Source organism: Panthera onca, chromosome D3 (genome assembly GCF_046562875.1).
Source record: "Panthera onca isolate mPanOnc1 chromosome D3, mPanOnc1 haplotype 2, whole genome shotgun sequence".
NCBI classification, from domain to species: domain Eukaryota; kingdom Metazoa; phylum Chordata; class Mammalia; order Carnivora; family Felidae; genus Panthera; species Panthera onca.
In genome coordinates, this window is record NC_138350.1 from 39,279,858 (window position 1) to 39,298,902 (window position 19,045).

The 19,045-nt window shown below is 42.1% G+C and overlaps 1 protein-coding gene and 1 long non-coding RNA gene across 5 annotated transcripts in view; one reads left to right on the forward strand and one right to left on the reverse strand.

Moving 5' to 3' along the window:
• DLGAP1 (DLG associated protein 1) overlaps window positions 1-19,045 on the forward strand; it is an 892,830-nt gene that overhangs the window by 405,320 nt on the left and 468,465 nt on the right. The window lies entirely within an intron of this gene.
• LOC132665798 (uncharacterized) lies at window positions 9,386-17,332 on the reverse strand. The gene is made up of 3 exons (XR_013551272.2): window positions 17,138-17,332; window positions 15,670-16,906; window positions 9,386-11,855 (listed from the first exon to the last, which is right to left on the reverse strand). It is a non-coding gene; the product is annotated as an uncharacterized LOC132665798 (long non-coding RNA).

The window sequence follows — 19,045 nt, forward strand, 5'->3', positions numbered from 1 at the left end:
GTTTCTTACTGGCAAGTTACTTCCTGGCTTCAGAAAGAAACATTGGTGGAACCAATTCAGAAAAAGGGTTCTCATCGTCCAGGCCTCCTTGCCATACAATCACAACTCTGGCAGCTGACATTTATCTTTTCCCTTCAAGGCTGGAAAGTTAGCAGCTTTATAGATAAAGGCAGTACTGATCATAAACCCACTGCATTTGCACAAAACAGTGCAGTTTGCCTATCCCTTGTTGCCCTAAAACTGGTGCTTACGTCCCTTCTTTACTAATAAATGGTTTTTGTGGCAATTTTCTTTTAGAATAGAGTACTTTTGTCTGCCTCGAAGACCTGTTTAAACAGATATCCTTTCTTAATGATTTTCTTCATGGCACCTGGGAATTCGTCTGCTGCCTCTTGGTTGGCAGAATCTGCTTTTCCTGTTGTCTTGACATTTTTTTAAGCCAAATCCCTTTCTAAAATTATCAAACCATCCATTGCTGGCATTAAATTCTCCAGCCTTAGATCCTTCGCTCTCCTTTTGCTTTACGTTGTCGTGTAATAACTTCCCTTTTTCTCAAATCATGCTGGAATCTATAGGTATGCCTTTCCTATAGCAATCCTGCATCCCCATAAAAGCTGCATTTTCAAATCATAAAAGGTATTTCACAAAAAGTGCAAGGTTTTCACTCCACTGCTGCAACTACAACAGCTTCGTGAATTTCCTTTTTTTTTTTTTTTTTAAGGTTACTTTATTTTGAGAGAAAGAGAGAGAGCTAGCAGGGGAGGGGCAGAGAGAGAGGGAGAAGAGAGAATCCCAAGCAGGCTCCCTGCTATCAGCACAGAACCAGACGCAGGGTTCAATCTCACGGACCATGAGATCACAACCGGAGCCGAAATCGAGAGTCAGCCTCCCCACCAACTGAGCCACCCGGGTGCCCCATGAATTTCCTTTTCTTAAAACGGTCCTCACACTGGACTCGTTTATCTTGAACTGGTTGGCAACCACACAGCTGCAGTCCTCAATCTACAGTACTTACCGAGCCCCTCGAGTTTTTCTTGTAAGGTCAGGACGTTTCTGGGCTCCTTGGGAGCATTTCTCGCATCGTTAGTGGCACGTCATATGGGTCCTGCGGTGTTATGCAAGGTTTTTGAAAAATAGGTGAGAACCAGGAGAGATGACTTTTTACTGTGCTACTTAATTGACTGGCCAGACCAGCTGCTCATGTGGACATGATTAGCATCGTGGGGAGTTTTAAGCAGACACTCCCAACACTGAGCTCACCAAAGCAACTGGGAGCGGCTGGAAAATCCCCGCAGTGGTGTAGTTTGGACCATGGTTAATTTTAGCAGTTATTTACTACAGTACTTATCCATGTGTTTATTTCTCTTGACTGCAAATGGTACCATGTACAGCGTGTGTTTGTGTGCACAAGTGTTGATAAATTCTAACATCTTACAATAGGTTTGTATTTTATGATAGTGACTAAATCAATTGGACGAATGTCTACGTTTAATTTTACGCATTCGTGAATACCTTTTCCCGGTCTTTTTCGGTATTTCTAAGCCATGCCGTTCATCGGCAGGGTTTCAATTTGTCACAGATCTCACCCAAAAATTCCAACGTATTTATTCAAAACAAGCCGCGTACAGACGGACCCGTGTATGAGTGGACCCACGCGGTTCAAATTCATGTGGTTCAAGGGAAAACTGAAGATCATTTCACCAATCGGCAGAACAAACATTGAGCGCTAACAAACCATTTCACCTGAGCACCTAGGTTTAGCGTGCAGATGAACTACTTTGTCTTCGGCGTCAAACATTACACCTTATATTTAAGTCCAGGCTGGGTCGGGAGAGCAAGAGAGTCCTCCTACCTGAAGAGAGAACGGTTTCAGCAAGGCCACTTATGGCTTGGTCTGTCACCTCTGGTTATACCGGGGGTGCAGAAACCGTTTACAGATGTCTCTTGTATGTATTTGAAGAAAGTGACTAAGATCAACCACCTTTTCTCTAGTAGAAAATTTAAGACTTTTTCTGTGGCTTGTTAGAAATCATTATTTTTGTCCCTGAACTCTGGGGAAAACAGAGTATTCAGTCCCAGAATGTTCCTGTTTTCTTTTCCACTGTATTTTACTTTATTCTCGCTTTCTTTCTCCCTTCCATTTATCAAATTATTTATGAAGCATCATTAATCCATATGAGGGTCCTGGCTTACCTACTTGGGATATATCAGGGAACAGAAGGCCCAACTCCTGCCCTAAGTTGCTACCTTTGTTCACTCTCTTGATCCTACTACCTAGGGGGGCCGGTGGGGGGGGAGGAGGGGGCGGCGCGAGAGAAGCTAGGAAAGGATGTTGTTGATTATACGTTACATATTTTCAGATCACATTTTCTGCACACGCAGTCCTTATTTTAATTCTGTGTTCAGAGCACATGGCTCATTGATTTGCTTTTAGTCTGGGCTCACTTTTATTTTGACTACCACGATGTGATTTGGCGTGTGACTAACACTGAAAATTCTGCCCCCTTCTTCATCGTCTGTAAATATTGCTGGAGGGCTGAGGGGCTGGGAAGGTGAAAGGAGGAAATCCTTATTGTGCATTTAGTACACGCCATGTGCATGTTACATAAGATAGGGCATTTGATCTGCACAATGATACTGGGAGTTGGATATTATTTTCATCTCTATTGTACGTATGAGAAAATGGAGACAGAATTTGCAAAACTTCCTGAGGCTCACGCGAAGAATAAGTGACTGGCCAGGACTGAACCCAGATTCATCTGCCTTGTCCCTACCATGCTGATTGTGTAGGTAGAAACATCACACTCGGGCCTCCCTAACCTGCCATTATACCCAGAGCTGGAGAAGCAATTTCGCCGATTCAGTCAACATTTTTAATGTGTTGATGAATTTGAGCAATAGGACTGTACGGGCGTAAGAAATTCAGAAGCATTGCAAAGCTTGTTGCAGGGGCACCTTGCTGACTCGGTCAGTAGAGCGTGTGACTCTTGATCTCCAGGTCAGGAGTTCAAGCACCACACTGGGTATCGAGTTTACTTTAAAAAAAAAAAAAAGACTGGTGTAACACTGGAGGCTTCCTTCACAGTGACTGCCACCCATCTCTTCACGGGTCATCTTCATGGGTGACCTCCAGCTGTATGTACACACACATGTACTCAGATTCTTCCACAGAACCTTCTCCAAGAGAACCTACGGAAGAGTTTCCGTGTATCCTGCTTCCCCCCGCCCCCACTCTGTCTCCTATATCTTTGAAATGGGAGTCCTTGATATAGCAGTCTTGGGGGCAAAGATTGAAGACCACAAGAAACCCAGATTGTTGTGGAGAAGTTATTGGAGCTAAAGATTTGTTTCTATCAAAAACAAACACACTCTGAAATCCCCTGCAAATTGACATTGGTATTATATTTGTAAAAAAAATTGACATTCTTTGTATATTTAGGCATCTGTAAAATTAAAGGCTACATATCCGTGTTCTGTGCTGGTCTCAGCCTACCCTGTAATGCTTGGGAAATTGATAAGCTTAAAGTCAGGGGTAGGACATATGGTAACTCAGAAAGTACATATCTAAGTAGGACCATAGTAGCAATTCCTAATGACACAATAGTCTGAAATCCCCTCAGTAGCTACTGTCCCAAACTTGAAGGGTCCCACAATGAAGTAAAGTCAGTGACCTTGGGGGCCCTAGGAGTCTGGTCAAAGGTTTGGGGAGTACTGTGAAATATTTTAGCATCGTGGGCCATCTAGTATCGGTGGGTATGAATCGGTCCTGAGTTGGTAGACTGTTCCATATCTCATCTCAACTAGTCTCTTAGTCCTCAGAAGAGGTCAGTTCGGTGAAAGGTGGTGTTTTGTTTTGTTTCAGGAGGCTCCCAAAAATAGGCCTAAATGATACAAGTACTTGCATTGGGCTTTTAATAAGAGGCAGTGCTATGGAACAAAAAGCAAAAGTTAATGATTGGGAGGCTGTAATCCCAATTTCTGAGTTCTGAAAGCAGCCAGACAGGATTTCCAGATATCAGGCTTAAAGCGTCTTCAGACGGAGTGAGGACAGACGGTAACATTCTGATAGAGTATCTTGGGTTGCAGTTTGAATATCTCTGGTGATCTTTCTGAGTGGCCCACACAGCACTAGGCAGGAGGACCTTCTGAACAAGAGTTGGTGTGGTGATTTCTCTGAAGTTTATATCAAGTTCTCCCACCTCAGTCTGCATGGCTTTAGCAAGAGGGCAGTTTTTGTTCTTAATGATTCCAAGTCAGAAGTAGGGGGAAATTGGAAATGTTGGTTTAGAAAGTTGTAGCCAAATATTAGAGGAAACTAGAAGAATTCAATATCCAGTCCAATTTACATGTAGAAAACGAAACCTCAGGGGCGCCTGGGTAGCTCAGTCGGTTGAGTGTCCGACTTCGGCTCAGGTCATGATCTCGTGGTTTGGGAGTTCGAGCCCTGCATTGGGCTCTGTGCTGACAGCTTGGAGCCTGGAGCTTGCTTTGGATTCTGTGTCTGCCTCTCTCTCTGCCCCTCCCTGGCCTGTGCTCTGTCTGTGTCTCTTAATAATAAATGTTTTTAAAAAAATAAGAAAACGAAACCTCAGACAGTTAAGAGCACTGGAATCTAATATCCACAAGTGTGCATTAGTTTCTCCTGAAAGGCAATTTTTTTCTCTCTATAATTACCCCCACTTCTGTCAAAGATACCCACAGTAAAACTAACTTGTTTGCAAATTTAGTCTAGTTTCAATAAACTTGACCTATTTACATACATGCAGCAAAAATGACCATATAGAATTTATAATCTGCTTTGCCAGAACTATTCGTAAGAAATCTCAGATTGAACTTGTACCAGACTTGCCTGCAATACCCATAGGTTTGGGTTCATTCCTCTCTTTTTGAGGTCCCTACACCTGCCAGGAAGTAAACTCCTTCTTTTTAAAAAAATTTGAATGCTTATTTTTGAGAGAGACAGAGAGTGAGCAGGGGAGGCAGAGAGAGAGGGAGACACAGAATCCAAAGCAGGCTCCAGGCTCCGAGCTGTCAGCACCGAGCCCCACGCGGGGCTCGAACCCACAAACAGTGAGATCATGACCTGAGTCGAAGTCAGAGCTTAACTGATTGAGCCACCCAGGCGTCCCAGGAAGTAACCTTCTTAATGGGCAAGGCTGCTGGAAACCCTGTAAGCAAGGTGTCAGGCTAGTATTTCAAAGGAGCTATACTAGCTCCATAAATTCAACCTTAGTGTCCTGAAGTTGTATGGTTGTATGTGAATTTATGAATGTCTCTATCAAATACGACATTTCAGTCAAAGAATAATACAACCAGTCTTTCCAATTCTGTCCTGTTTAAGGGAGAACAGAGTCTTATTGGACTTACGTAAATAAATATATTGCCATAAAAATAAGAATACTAAGTTTCTGAATCTTGGAGGGATCAGAGAGGAGAAAAAGATCAATGTTTCCATTATGCCTGGGAAGGTATAATATACCAAATTGCTGTGAGAGTTTGTTTATTTTTCTCACATCTGGAAAATAAAAGATTAAAGAACCAGCAAGATTTCAAACATAAAGGCATAAAAGTTATAGTCTTCCTCCTCCATTTATTCAGTACCATGTGATTGATTCTTGTTCTGCTCGAATTCAGTTTTTCCATTCGTTTTGGAAATTTTTTCCCAGGTCAGTTTTATGATACTGAAGTTATCAGAAACCTGTATTTTTTTTTTTTCATGAATCTCCTTAAAGATGAAACATTTTGGGGGCACCTGGGTGGCTCAGTCGGTTAAGCATCCAGCTTCAGCCCAGGTCATGATATCGCAGTTGGTGAGTCCAAGCCCCACATCAGGCTCTGTGCTGATAGCTCAGAACCTGGAGCCTGCTTCAGATTCTGTGTCTCCCTCTCCCTATTCTTCCCCCTGTTGCACTCTGTCTCTCTCTCTCTCTCTCAAAAATAAACATTTTAAAAAACTTACAAAAAAAAAAAAAAAGATGAAACACTTTTGCAAGAATACTTCTATAAAAGCATCTCAGTAAAAGAATAACTGTCTGTAAATGATAAAAGACTTAAAAATGGCATGGTGAAAGGTCAGAGTCCATTACAGTGAAATTGATAAGGAAATTTGGTTATTTCTGTGACATCCAACATGGTTAATGTTTCTTTTTAAATTCCACTTAGTTAACAGCAATGTTACATGTTTCAGGTGTACAACAGAGTGACTCAATTCTTCCATACATCGCTCAGTGCTTATCATTCATGTACTCCTTAATCCCACTCTCCTATTTTACCCATCTCCCCAACCACCTCCCCTCTGGTAACCATCAATTTGTGCTCTATAATTAAGAGTCTGTTTCTTGGTTTGCCTTTTTTTTTTTTTCTTGGTCCCTCTGCTCATTTGTTTCTTAAATTCCACATGAGTGAAATCACAGGGTATTTGTCTTTCTCTGACTTATTTTGCTTAGCATTATACTCTCTAGCTCCATCCATATCATTGCAAATGGCAAGATTTTATTCTTTTTTGTGGCTGAATAGCATTCCATTGTACGTATATACACCACCTCTATCCACTCATCAGTCAGTGGACACTTGGGCTCTTTCCACAGTTTGGCTACTATAGATAATGCTGCTATAAACTTTGGGGTGCATGTATACCTCTGAATTAGTGTGTTTGTATTCTTGGGGTAAATACCTAGTAGTGTGATTGCTAGGTCATAGGGCAATTCTATTTTTGACTTTTTGAGGAACCTCCATAATGTTCTCCAGAGTGGCTGCACCAGTTTGCATTCCCACCAACAGGGCAACAGAGATCCTTTTTCTCCGCATCCTCACCAACAACTGTTGTTTCTTGTGTTGTTGACTTTAGCCACTCTGGCAGGTGTGGGGTGATATCTCATTGTAGTTTTGATTTGCTTTTGCCTGATATTGCGTGATGTTGAGCATCTTTTCATGTGTCTGTTGGCCATCTGGATGTCTTCTTTGGAGAAATGTCTATTCCTGTCTTCTGCCCATTTTTTAATTGGAGTTTTCATTTGTGGTACACAACATTTTAAGATAACTAATTACAAGTGGTAACATCCAAGGACATATTAAGTTGCTAGGAGTTTCATACAATCCCTGTAACATTTTAATAACATATATCCACATGAATGAAATCTAACATGGTTGGCATCATCTGTTTGATGATGCTTCACACGTAATTTATCATACCAAATAAGCTTAATTACTTTAACAAATCTTTTGAGATCTTCCAGGAACATTCTAGAGTGTTCCTAAAGTCCCCTAAATGCAAAGACTGAATTTAGAATTTGGGAAAGTTTGTCAAAATGTCAAAAAGATTTTAAAACAAGAATCATAGGTCACCATGAAACAACACTTAGTTATCTGTTTAACCAAAGTGACAAAGACTTCACAGGCAAATAAAGAAGGTTACATAATTCTAAGCAAAACTTAGGTCTTTTACTATGAAGAAGATTGGGATTAATCAAAGACCTGATTAAACACAGGAAATTATTTTGATAAAACACAGAATCCCTGTTTTCTAGGCAGGTAAGTTGAAAAGATAAAAAAACTTTTACAATCTTTTATCAAGAACAGACCAATAATAGTTCAAGAATACTTTGTCCTTTTAACAGAGAGAAAAATCTAATTTTAAATTTGCACCAAATTCTAATTTTGCACAAATATACTTTCTTTTCTTTTTTTAAATTTACATGCAAATTAGTTAGCATATAGTGCAACGATTTCAGGAGTAGATTCCTTAGTGCCCCTTACCCATTTAGCCCATCCTCCCCTCCCCCAACCCCTCCAGTAACCCTCAATTTGTTCTCCATATATGAGTCTCTTCTGTTTTGTCCCACACAAATATACTTCTTTTTTTTTAAGGTTTATTCATTTTTCAGAGACAGAGTGTGAGCAGGGGAGGCGCACAGAGAGAGGGAGACACAGAATCTGAAATGGGCTCCAGGCTACCAGCTGTCAGCACAGAGCCCGAGGCGGGGCCCGAACTCACGGACGGCGAGATAGAGAGCTGAAGTCGGACACTTAACCCACTGAGCCACCCAGGCGCCTCCACAAATATACTTTCAATGTTAAAACTCATTTACTTAAATTTATTCCTATCTTAGCCGGTCCTGACCACACATAAAATTCCTTCCCAAAGATTCCTTTTTCATAAACCAACAACTTTCTTCTTTACATTGAAATTTTACCCTGTTTTACCTCTTTCCCAGACTCACTTTAGAACAGTTACTTTTCCCTCAACAAAAATGCATTTCCATTCCTCATACCTTCTTTTACCAAAAGCACACACCTTACTTTTCTTGTATACAGAGTAGTTTCACTTATTTTTAGTAGTGTTAGCCACACATATTAATTAGAATTCTGAAGTCTTAGGAAGCTTAACTAAGAAAATCAGAATTGTGAACTTTTACATTAGTGGTCTGTGAAATGGCAAACTAAAAAATACTTTATACTATAAAAAAAAGCACAGGGGCATCTGGGTGGCTCAGTCGGTTAAGCATCTGACTTCAGCTCAGGTCATGATCTCACAGTTTGTGAGTTCGAGCCCTGCATCGGGCTCTGTGCTGACAGTTCAGAGCCTGGAGCCTGCTTGGGATTCTGTGTCTCCCTCTCTCTCTCTGCCCCTCCCCCTATTGTACTCTGTCTCTCTCAAAAATAAATGTAAAAAAAAAATTTTTTTTTAAAGCATATATTTCATCTTTCAATAAAGCACAAAATATGTTTACTAACACACCCAAATTTTATCTTTAATTACTCGGTAATAGGTTTATCTACTCTTGGCTTCCCTATGTGCAGGAATTAATGTTTCACTATCCTGTCTTATTTAGAAATGATCTAGATATTCAGTGAATTTAACTTACTTAACTTAGCAAAACAGTAAGGTTTCAGATTGCCAAAAAGATTTGGAAAAACTAAAAGTTTTGGGGTAAACTTTTAATCTTATTTACATCTATTCAATTTACTTCTTCTTAACAATTATGTGTAAATTACCCACAAAAACTTTGAGACATTACAGTCAACCACTGTTCATAATTTTTGCTGACACATTTTGCAACAGAGAGTACATGTAGTCAACCAGTAAACCCAGGTAGTTATTTATCTGCATTATATTTAATGCTGATAATTTTGAAGACATGTCTGTTTTTAATCAAACCAGCCAACTTAAATTAGCTTTACTACCGAATGTATTCCCAGATCACATGAATCTGAAATTCATTGGCTTGTTTTTGAGAATTTTTGTGAATATTCAATTTATATAAGCCCTTAAGACAATTAAGTAGAGCTCATTTACAAGTTAAGTTTGGCAGTATCGTTCAGAGGTAGAAAAATATCACGTATGTGCAACACATGAACCTACAGGAAGACACATACAGAGAGCGTACAGTTAAGGTTTTTGAATTTTTCGCCATGAGAGGGGTACAAATGTGCAAAACTCAGTAGCCTATATAAAGAACGGTTGGAATCAAACTGCTTTTCTGGCAGATGGAATCAGTTAAGCTTACCTGCTCAGGTGGCTAACATCTTTTATACTATTTGTAGAGAAGACTTTTACAATTTGTGTTTGTTCCTGGAAGTAATCTGAAGGAGGCTGATCAAGAGTCTGGGCTAGAGAGTCTTTATTTGCAGCTTGTGTTTTAAAAGGGCCTTTCTTTCCTGCCCTTTCTTCCTCCCTCCCTCTCAGACCAGTGTGGACATTGTTTCAGAGACCTTCTGGTGTATTTCCATTTCAAAGGCGTCATAAGATTTACATCTTCAAGGGGCAGAAAAAGAGTGCAGGTTTTCTCTTAGGCCTTGTGGATAGTTTGGACGGCCCCAATTAAAACGCAGTAATGCGGCCTGGAACTAGACTAGGGAGTGCCCTGTAAAGAATACTTCTCTGGACTCGGGGTCAGAGGGGGCTTCTTCTGGCTTGGAAATGAAGATGTGGTCGTTGGGGTCACTAGGTTCACTGAAATGATAAACCCATTGGATTATGCCAGTTTGGCCCAGCAGGAGCTGGGCCACATCTTAATGTTTTCCATTCACTGTGAGCCTTAGCCATGATCACTGTGATGGAAGGAAATGAGCATAGAGCCTGGTTGAATCTTTAATAAAGTTATAGATTTCAGAGTCTTTGGAGGTAGCTATCAGTTGACCCATTTTTGTGGCTGTGAATAAGAATCCGGAGCCCTATCATAGGAAGAAGAAACCTACCAGAACCAATTAGTTCCCCTGTCTCCTTCCCGTGGTATAAAGTCTTTAAGAAAGGGTTGAATTTCAGGGCCTAGTTTAATTTCAGTCTATTTCTTGATTTTTTGTTGTTGTTGTTGCTCCTTTAATCTTGGACGTCGTTACTGGAAAAATGTGGATGACATCAGTGAGGCCTCTTCACAGGCAGCTGCTTTTCACCCCAGGATCACATGAGACAACCCCCCACCCTCACCCCCACCACCCTGGGATTGGGCTCTGCTTCTGCCTCTGCTAGTGTGAGAAAGCCCCTAGGCCTCCAGAGCTCAACCCCCAGAGTCTTAGCATGTCCATGGGCCCGGCCTGGAATGACACCCGGAAACATCCCTGGGCCTTTTGCATGTCCTGAAGGGCTGCTCTACCTCCTCAGGATTCTTAGCAGGTGCTGGCACCAGATGTCCAGGACATTTATGTTTTTCCATTATTGTTTATATATTTATATTTTTCCATTAATTTTTTTAAACTCATAATGCCAGTAATTGAACTCCTAACTGGATCAAGGGATGAAGCTTGACAGAAGTGAGTGAAGTGGTGACACAAAAACCAAGGCCTCGGTTGTGTTTTCCCTCTGGTTTCCCTCGCTGGTTTTTTATTGCAGTAATACCCTTGCAATCTAATCTACCCTCCTTAGCCTTAAGGTGTGGGAGACCTTTTCCTATGTTAGTTAGGGACTTAAAAGAATTTTTTTTTTTTTTTGGAGAGTGAGGGAGAAGGGCAGAAGGAGAGAGAGAAGTTCAAGCAAGCTTCAGGCTCAGTGCAGAACCCAACGAGGGGCTCCTTCCCAGGACCCTGGGATCATGACCTGAGCCAAAACCAAGAGACGCTCAACCCACTGAGCGACCAGGCACTTCGAGGACTTTGTAATTAACGTCTCATTAGGCCTATGACCTTGATCACATCACTCTGCAGAGACTGTTCGTAACTGTATCATGACTCTTTGGGTTGGATACCGCAGGGAGCATATCGCAAAGGCAATACGTAAGAACACATAGCAGTGCCACAGACCCCCGGCAAGCATGCTCAGTTTCCCAGATGGTTAGTTCCCTGAGCTGGGTGGCTAGTGAGCAAAGAACGGGTAAAGGGCATTCCCCTCAGTTAACTGCAAGAGCAACCGTGCAATCCTGCTGACATCAGTTGTTTTAGCGCATTTGCAGCCTATCAATGACCAGTGTTGTCGGTGGATCGGCCCTTGTGGTTCTATGATTGCAAGATGCTCTGTAGCAACCACCATCAGGAAACTTTGAAAAGACAGAGATTTCTGACTTGCAAGACTTAGAGACTACTCCGTGCACCGGGGGCCCCACAACCAGGTCACAGATAGAGGGAGAGCATGCACAGGCCAGAGGTTCTGCTTTTATTGGGGTGGAGAGTAGGGGCCTAGGGTTCAGGGGCTCACTCACTATTGGCGAATTTCAAAAAAGGTGAGAAAAGAAAAGGCACGTGGCCCAAATGGTCAGTTATTGAAATCGAGTGCTCTGAAACCAAGGAGGCTCAGTGGGGTGAGGTAGCCTGGCTCTGTCTTGTCCTGGGGCTGACCATGTGTTTCTTGGAGGTCGCCATCTTTGAAGGAGAGCCTTGTTTGAGATGGATGCCTTGGCAATTAAAGCTGAGGTCGAGCACTTGCACTGCAAAGAAAGAAAAAAACCTGTCAGGGTTTCACGTTAGACTCTGTCTATAGGAAGAAGTCCGTTTAGTCCTACTGGAAGGAGGGAATAGGAGACAAAAAGAAGACCCCAGCTGTATACCAGTGACTGTATATCTGTTAATGGCTTGTGTTTGTTAGTCTTTGGTCTTAAAGCAGTGAATTTAATGGTCTGAAGCCAAAAGAGGAGAGCTATTTTTCTTATTATTTTTAAAGATCCTGCCTTGTGCCACCAATGATTTGAAGTGGCCTGTAAGGACGGATCGGTGGAGAGAGACTGATAGATCTATCAATAAATCTATCAACAAAAATTAGTACTATTGGAGGCTGAATTTGGGCCCTGATTACTGACATCAAGTTGATATTCCTCCAAGCTGAAGTGAAAAGCAACCGTATATTATATCATTCGTATATAGTCATTGTCGTGATAGCACAGCATTCTCCAACGAAGCAAAGCTTTTCTTGACACCTCGGTTGGACAGGGACTTAAACTGACCTGTGGTGGTCAGTATTCCTTATGAAATTCTGACAACAAAAATTGACAGGTAAGCAGGTCTCACAGGAACTTTTTTTTTTTTTTTTGCCTTCATACGACATGAGGACATAACGCCTAAATCCAACTCAAAGGAAGCAGTTTGCTGGAGAAATGGGAAAGCGTGTGGAAAACATACACAGCTTGTTGATAGTGTACCTTAACCACCAGAAAAAGGTTGCCACAAATATAGCCCATTAGCAGGCCCGGCACTTTCCTCCCGTGTACATAGTGTGTACAACCAGGTCATCGCACTCTTTTCTGCAAAGGCCAAAATGGGCTGATTTTCCAAACAAGTGCCCTTGGCCATCACTACCAATTTATTAGAATTGGCAAAATTGAAGCCTGTTTGTTATCACAGGCTGGATTCTCTAGGGTCAATATGTGCTTCAGAGAGGATGCAGGTCTCTGAAATTGTAGACACCATTTTCTGTGTGTGGGCTCTAAGTATATTTATCTGGGGAAAGACTTCAGAGCTTTCAATCCACGGAAAGGTCACAGTAAGGAATGCATTGACCACAGATCCTTTAAACACTTGTCCTTCAATATTTCTGTCAAGAGCCTTCAATAAGAGGTGAGAAGGAGACCATTAAAAGTCCTGCTCTCTGGCAAGGACCTGGGGCCAGTGTTCAGTGCTGCTGATTAAAAGCAGGGCCAGAGGCACTAATGATCAAAACCACAGTCGGCCAGAGCCATCTTGTGGGAACTTAACGACTCGCCCCGCTGACATTGCCACCGACCGGTGAACGGAAAAGGTGAGGCAGAACCTATCAAAAATGGTTCTTGAATGTCAGCTTTGTGCCACAAAATGAGGACACAGTGTTGAACAGATTCCTGTCCAGATTGTTCTTATTCTAATGATTGTACAATAATTCCTATTTTTATCCTTTGCTGTAAAGGACTGGAAGGCTGAAATCGTCCTTAAAAAACGAGCGGAGTGTTTTCTAGAATGCAAAAAAGAAAACAGGTCTCAAAGTCTCACCAAGTGGAGACAAGGACGCAGGAGTTATTTTCAGAGTCTTTTACAGATCTAAAATCATCACATTAGTTTAGGGATATGGAAATGTTTATAATTGGATCTAAGTTCATTTTGCTGGCTTAGGACTATAGAAATATACTGTCTACAATTTGGGCCATAAAATGGATTACTCAGACCATAATTACAAGTAGATTCATTGAATTTATTTAAATATTTAGTGTCCACCATAAAATGAGCCACATATTGACAACTTCTAAGGATTTTCTTCTGTCTTAATTGTGTGATTGGTTACAAGTATTCTATAGAATTGTGCAATGGCTCCCATATGGGGGCTTCTGTTTCCCCTTGAAGTATTAGAAAGTTGCACAGAGAATGGAAAGGAAAAATGTCAGAGTGGATCACATTAAAAATGATCATTGTGGTTTGACCTCCCCTTACACAAAAGTGGAAGAAACCTCCATGGACTACCTAAATTAATCAACTCAATGCTTATTTTTAACCTTAAACATATATCCAAAATGCACTGCACATTTGAAAAGCAGTATACCATACAATCCAAGCGGGGGGGGGGGGGGGGGGGGTCAGACTGCCTGGATTCGGATCCAGTTATCAAGCTGTGTGATCTTGGACCAGTAACCTAACACTCTGTGCCTCAGTTTCCTCATCTGTACACTGGGGCAAATAATAGAACCTATCTTAGAAAAGCATTTTAAATAAATGCTTACAGTACCTGATACACAGTAAGGAAGTGTGAGCAATAATTATTTAAGGAAAATCAATAGCACAAGACACTGAAGCCTAAAGTGAACAAGAAGAACAAATGACCCCCCCTCCCCACCGAGTACCTGGGTGGCTCAGTCAGTTAAGTATCTGACTCTTGATCTTGGGTCAGGCTCTGTGCTGACAGTATGGAGCCTGCTTGAGATTCTCTCCCCACCACCCCCCCCCCTCTCAAAACAAACAAACAAACAACTGCTAAGCCTCCAAACTCTTGATCTCAACTCAGGTCTTGATATCAGGGTCATGAGTTCCAGCCCTATGTTCACTTCCACACTGGGCATGAAGCCTACTTAAAAAAAAAAAAGGCAGTATTACTAACTTAGTAGTTTCGTAAAACAAATTTGTGAAATAGGAAAAATCTGTTACCAAGGTAGTCCAGGAAAATTTATAGTATGGAAGGTAAAAGGACAAAGCTGAAAAGGGGGCTCTAGGGCAGACTGCTTGCAGCAACATCTTGTGCCCCCACCCACCCCTCCTTGCAGTTTGGTGGGGCCAAAGGGCTGAGTTCCAGCCAGTGGGAGTTGAAAAATGGTGTGGGTCCCTCCAAGCCCAGCCTGTGGCCACCTCCCTGGAACAGGCTCTGCACTGTGAGCCCACGGCCAGTGTTTCACAGTGTTTGCCTGTGTCCCTGTGTCTCAGCATCAAGGCTGAGAAGGTAGCCAGAGGTATGAAGAACCACCTGTACTGTGCTAAGGAATTTGAACTTGCCTTGGGGCCATGGGAGCTACTGAAGTGTTTGTTTTATAAAATCAGATAAGTCGCTCCTTTGGCTGGGTGGAGGGTAGGTGTAAGCCAGGAGGAGAGGTGGCAAAGGCTGGAAACAGTGAGGAGACTTGCATAATCACCCAGGTGAAAAGGGACAGAGGGACAAATGTGGCAGCGCCAGTAGGACGGAAGCAGGAGACTGACTTCGAAGGAAATTGGGAGTCAACAATTTTGTTGGGCATGGGAAGTGGAGAAGCCACGGTAAGAAATAAAGGTGGATAGAGATGGGGGTTGGGAGTGTTGTACCTGACAGCCTCTGTGTTCGCTGAGAAAGGAGACAATCATCATGAGCCCCTTCTCCTCCTGTCACATCTTACAGTCTGTCCATCTCAAACAGTGTGCTGTCCTTGCTGGTGCTGTGTTCTGTCTGGAAGACAGTCTAGAAAGTCTCTAAACTGTTTCCCCCTACACCAAGCAACGCCTCTTCTCTGAAGGCTGCTCTCCCTCCTCCAGACATGCCTGGGCACTCCTCCTTTGTGCCCTGTCTCCCCCAATCCCTCTAATCTCTTGAGCATGTACGAAAACGAGCTCAACGTGCTCCCTTGACATCTCCACAACTAGATGGGAAGGACATGGATGGTAAAGAAACACAAAGATGAAAAATAAATCTTATTACCAGCTGAAGGCCAGATATAATGGGCTCTTAGTAGATGTTTGAGAAATAAGCTAATTAAGAATAAGGGGACAGGAACAAAAAAAAAAAAAAAAAAGGGAGAGCTCTGGAAAGAGCACAATCCTTACCTGCATTCTCCTAAGAAGAATCTAGCAGGTTGAAGAACAACACCTGGACAGACAGACAGCATGGGAAAACATTATAATTAAGGTTGAAGCAAAACAATATGTACAATCCATACAGCTGTAGGATTCTTGTCCCTTTAGGACAAAATTATCAATTGATAAGAAAACTCTGCTGAAGAGAAGGAGCATATAACCGCATCTGGGGCAGTGAGAAGGAAAAAAAATACCCCCACTTTTCAAACACCCAGGAGTTCCCAGTATTGTATATAGATAGTATACTCGAGTGAATATAACCCTCTCATTCACACAGTGAAATGAGTATTTTCTACTCTTAATACATGGGCAGTTTTCCACAGGTGGTGGAGTCTAGACTTCTAGTTGTTTACCAAAGGCATTCTCCCCATTCTTATCAGAATTCCAGTTTTATTGCAAGTAGCCAGCTGAAAGCCTACATTTACCAGCCTACAAGGCAGCATGAGATGTGACCATTTAAGTAAGTTCTGGTTAATATTAGTGAAAGGGTAGCATGGGACATTACCTATCTTTTCAGAAAGTTGACTCAGTTGGAGATTTGCCCCTTTAACTTCCTACTTACCTTCATCTGGCCTTGTGTCTAAGGGCTGGCACTCCAGCAGCTGTCTTGGAAACATGAGGTGGCTGGCCTTAAACTTGGAGGTAACTCTGGAAAGAACATGAAGATAGCAAGCACTGGTGTCCCTGACTACCAAAGAGCCAAAATGCCATCACTGAAATACTTCTCTTGAAAAAAGTTCCATGTTTGTGTTCACAGTAGAAAAGCCAAATAACAATGGCCGAACAACCAAGCCTCATACTGTCTACTAGCACTTAACTTCTGGTAGTGAACACAAGTGCCCTAATGATTCTTAATCACATTTTACTGTGATTGTCACGTCATTTATTGCAGCGTAGGCTCAGGCGGTTACAAACTTTTACCTCGGTGGAAAAACCGGAGAAATGGTATAACCCTGCCTTGCGTTCTGCAATGTCTAGAAGGTAAACAGCACCATCGTACTCCTTGAATATCATAGACAAGCACAAATTCTGGGATGTGCTGCAAACTACCTTTTGTACGTCTTTAATCTTTAGAGAGTCAGATAAGGCAGTCCAAAAATCCTTTTCTCTCTTGTGGTCTCCTGAGGGGACCCATGTGCCCCATGGTTCCTGTTCTTAGGAGGGTGATGAGGGTGAACATTGGCATATCGTTTCCCCAGCTGTGTTGCTATATAATTAACATATAACATTGTGTAAGCTTTAGGTATATAGCATGATGATTTGACACACGTATGTTCTGCAAAATGGTATCCCACGAAAATGAGCACATCTGCACCTCACATAATTAACTCGTGTGTATGTGTATAGGGAGAATATTTAAGATATAATATTTTGATAACTTCCAAGCATATAGTACAGTATTGTTGACTTGTCACCATGCTGTACATAGCAGGCATACCTTAGAGATGGTGCAGGTTCAGTTCCAGACTACTACGATGAAGTAAGTATCTCAACAAGGCGAGCACTAGACTGTAATCGAGGTACGATAGCATCGCATCTGAAAACCACAAAGTACATACTTGCTGAAGGAAGGAAGGAAGGGAGGGAAGAAAGAAAGAAAGAAAGAGAAAAGGAAAGGAAAAGAAAAGAAAAAAGAAAAGAAAAGCAAAGCAAAGCTAACCATCAGGGAACCGGGCTGACTCAGAAAAGCGTGCAACTCTTGATCCCTGAGTCATGAGTGTGAGCCCCATAATGTAGAGATGACAGAAATAAATACTTAAAAAAAAACAAACAAACTTAAAAAGGATGCTAACCATCACCTGAGCTTTCAGCAGATCATAATCTTCTTGCTGATGGAGGTTCTTGCCTCCATGTTTTGGCTGCTGACTGATCAGGTGGTGGTTGCTGAAGGGTGGAGTCCCTGTGGCGATTCCTAAAATAGGACGAAGATCGACTCTGATAGCATTTTACCCTGCAGAACTTTAAAAATTGGAGTTAATCCTCTCTAACCCTGTCACTGCCTTCTCAATTAACTTAAAGGAATATTCTAAATCCTTTGTTCTCATCCAGGAGTAGAAGCCAGCTCACGTAACCACTTTCTTTGCTCATTCATCGGAAGCAACTCCTCACGAGATGGCAGAAATTCAATCCCATCTTCAGGCTCTACTCCTAATTCTAGTTCTCTTGCTATTTCCACCACATCTGCAGTGACTTCCTCCACTGCAGTCTTGAACCTCTCATCCATGAGGGTTGGAATCACCTTCTTCCAAACTCCTGGTAATGTTGAATCCTTTCCAGAAGGTTTTCAATCGTCAGTGCCCAGATCTATCAGATCTGCCACTATCTATGGCAGCAATAACCTTATTAAATGTATTTCTCTAATATTAGGCTTGAGCATCAAAATTGCTCCTTGATCCAGGGGCTGCAGACTGGGTATTGTGTTAGTAGGCACGCAAACATTGTACATCTCCATCAGGGCTCTTGGGTGACTACATGTGTGGTCAGTGAGCAGTACTATTTTGAAAAAGAATCTTTTTTTCTGAGTAGATCTCAACAGTGGGCTTACATTTTTTGGTAAGCCATGTTGTAAACAGATATGCTAAATCTACTCTGCCTGTGCTCTGTATGACAGCACAATTCTTAAGCACCCTACCGTGGGCCTTGACCTAAAATCACCAGCTGCATTAGCTTCTAACAGGAGAGTCACCCTCTCCTTTGAAACCAGGCATTGATTTCTCCTCTCTAGCTGTGAAAGTTCTAGATAGCAACTTCCCCTTTAGGAGGTTGTTTAGTGTAACCACCTCCATAAATTATCTTAGCTAGATCTCCTGGATAACTTCCTGCAGCTTCTACATCAGCACCTGCTGCTTCACCTTGAGTTTTGATGTTAGAGATGGCTTCTTCCCTTAAACTTCATGAACCACCCTCGGTTAGGGCCTAACTCTCCAATTCCAGGAATGCTGAGAGAGGTTGAACCTAACTCTGGATTAGGCTTTGGCTTCCAGGACTGTTGTGGCTTGTTTCATCTTCTACCCAGACCACTCAAACTTTCTCCACATCAGCAATAAGGCTGTTTCACTTTCTTATTATTCATGTGTTCACTGGAGTAGCACTTTAATTTCCTTCAAGAACTTTGCCTTTGCCTTCACATCTCAGCTGTTTGGCACTCAACCTGTCTTCCTAAGTTTAATCATTTCTAGCTTTTGACTGAAAGTGAAAGACGCAACTCTTCCTTTCACTTGAACACTTATGCCAACTAATTACCCTACGATGGCCTCCAGCTTCGATAGTGTTGTGTCTCAGGGAATCGGAGAAGGGGGAGAGATGGGGAACAGTCAGTTTGGTAGAGCAGCCATACAGCATTTAA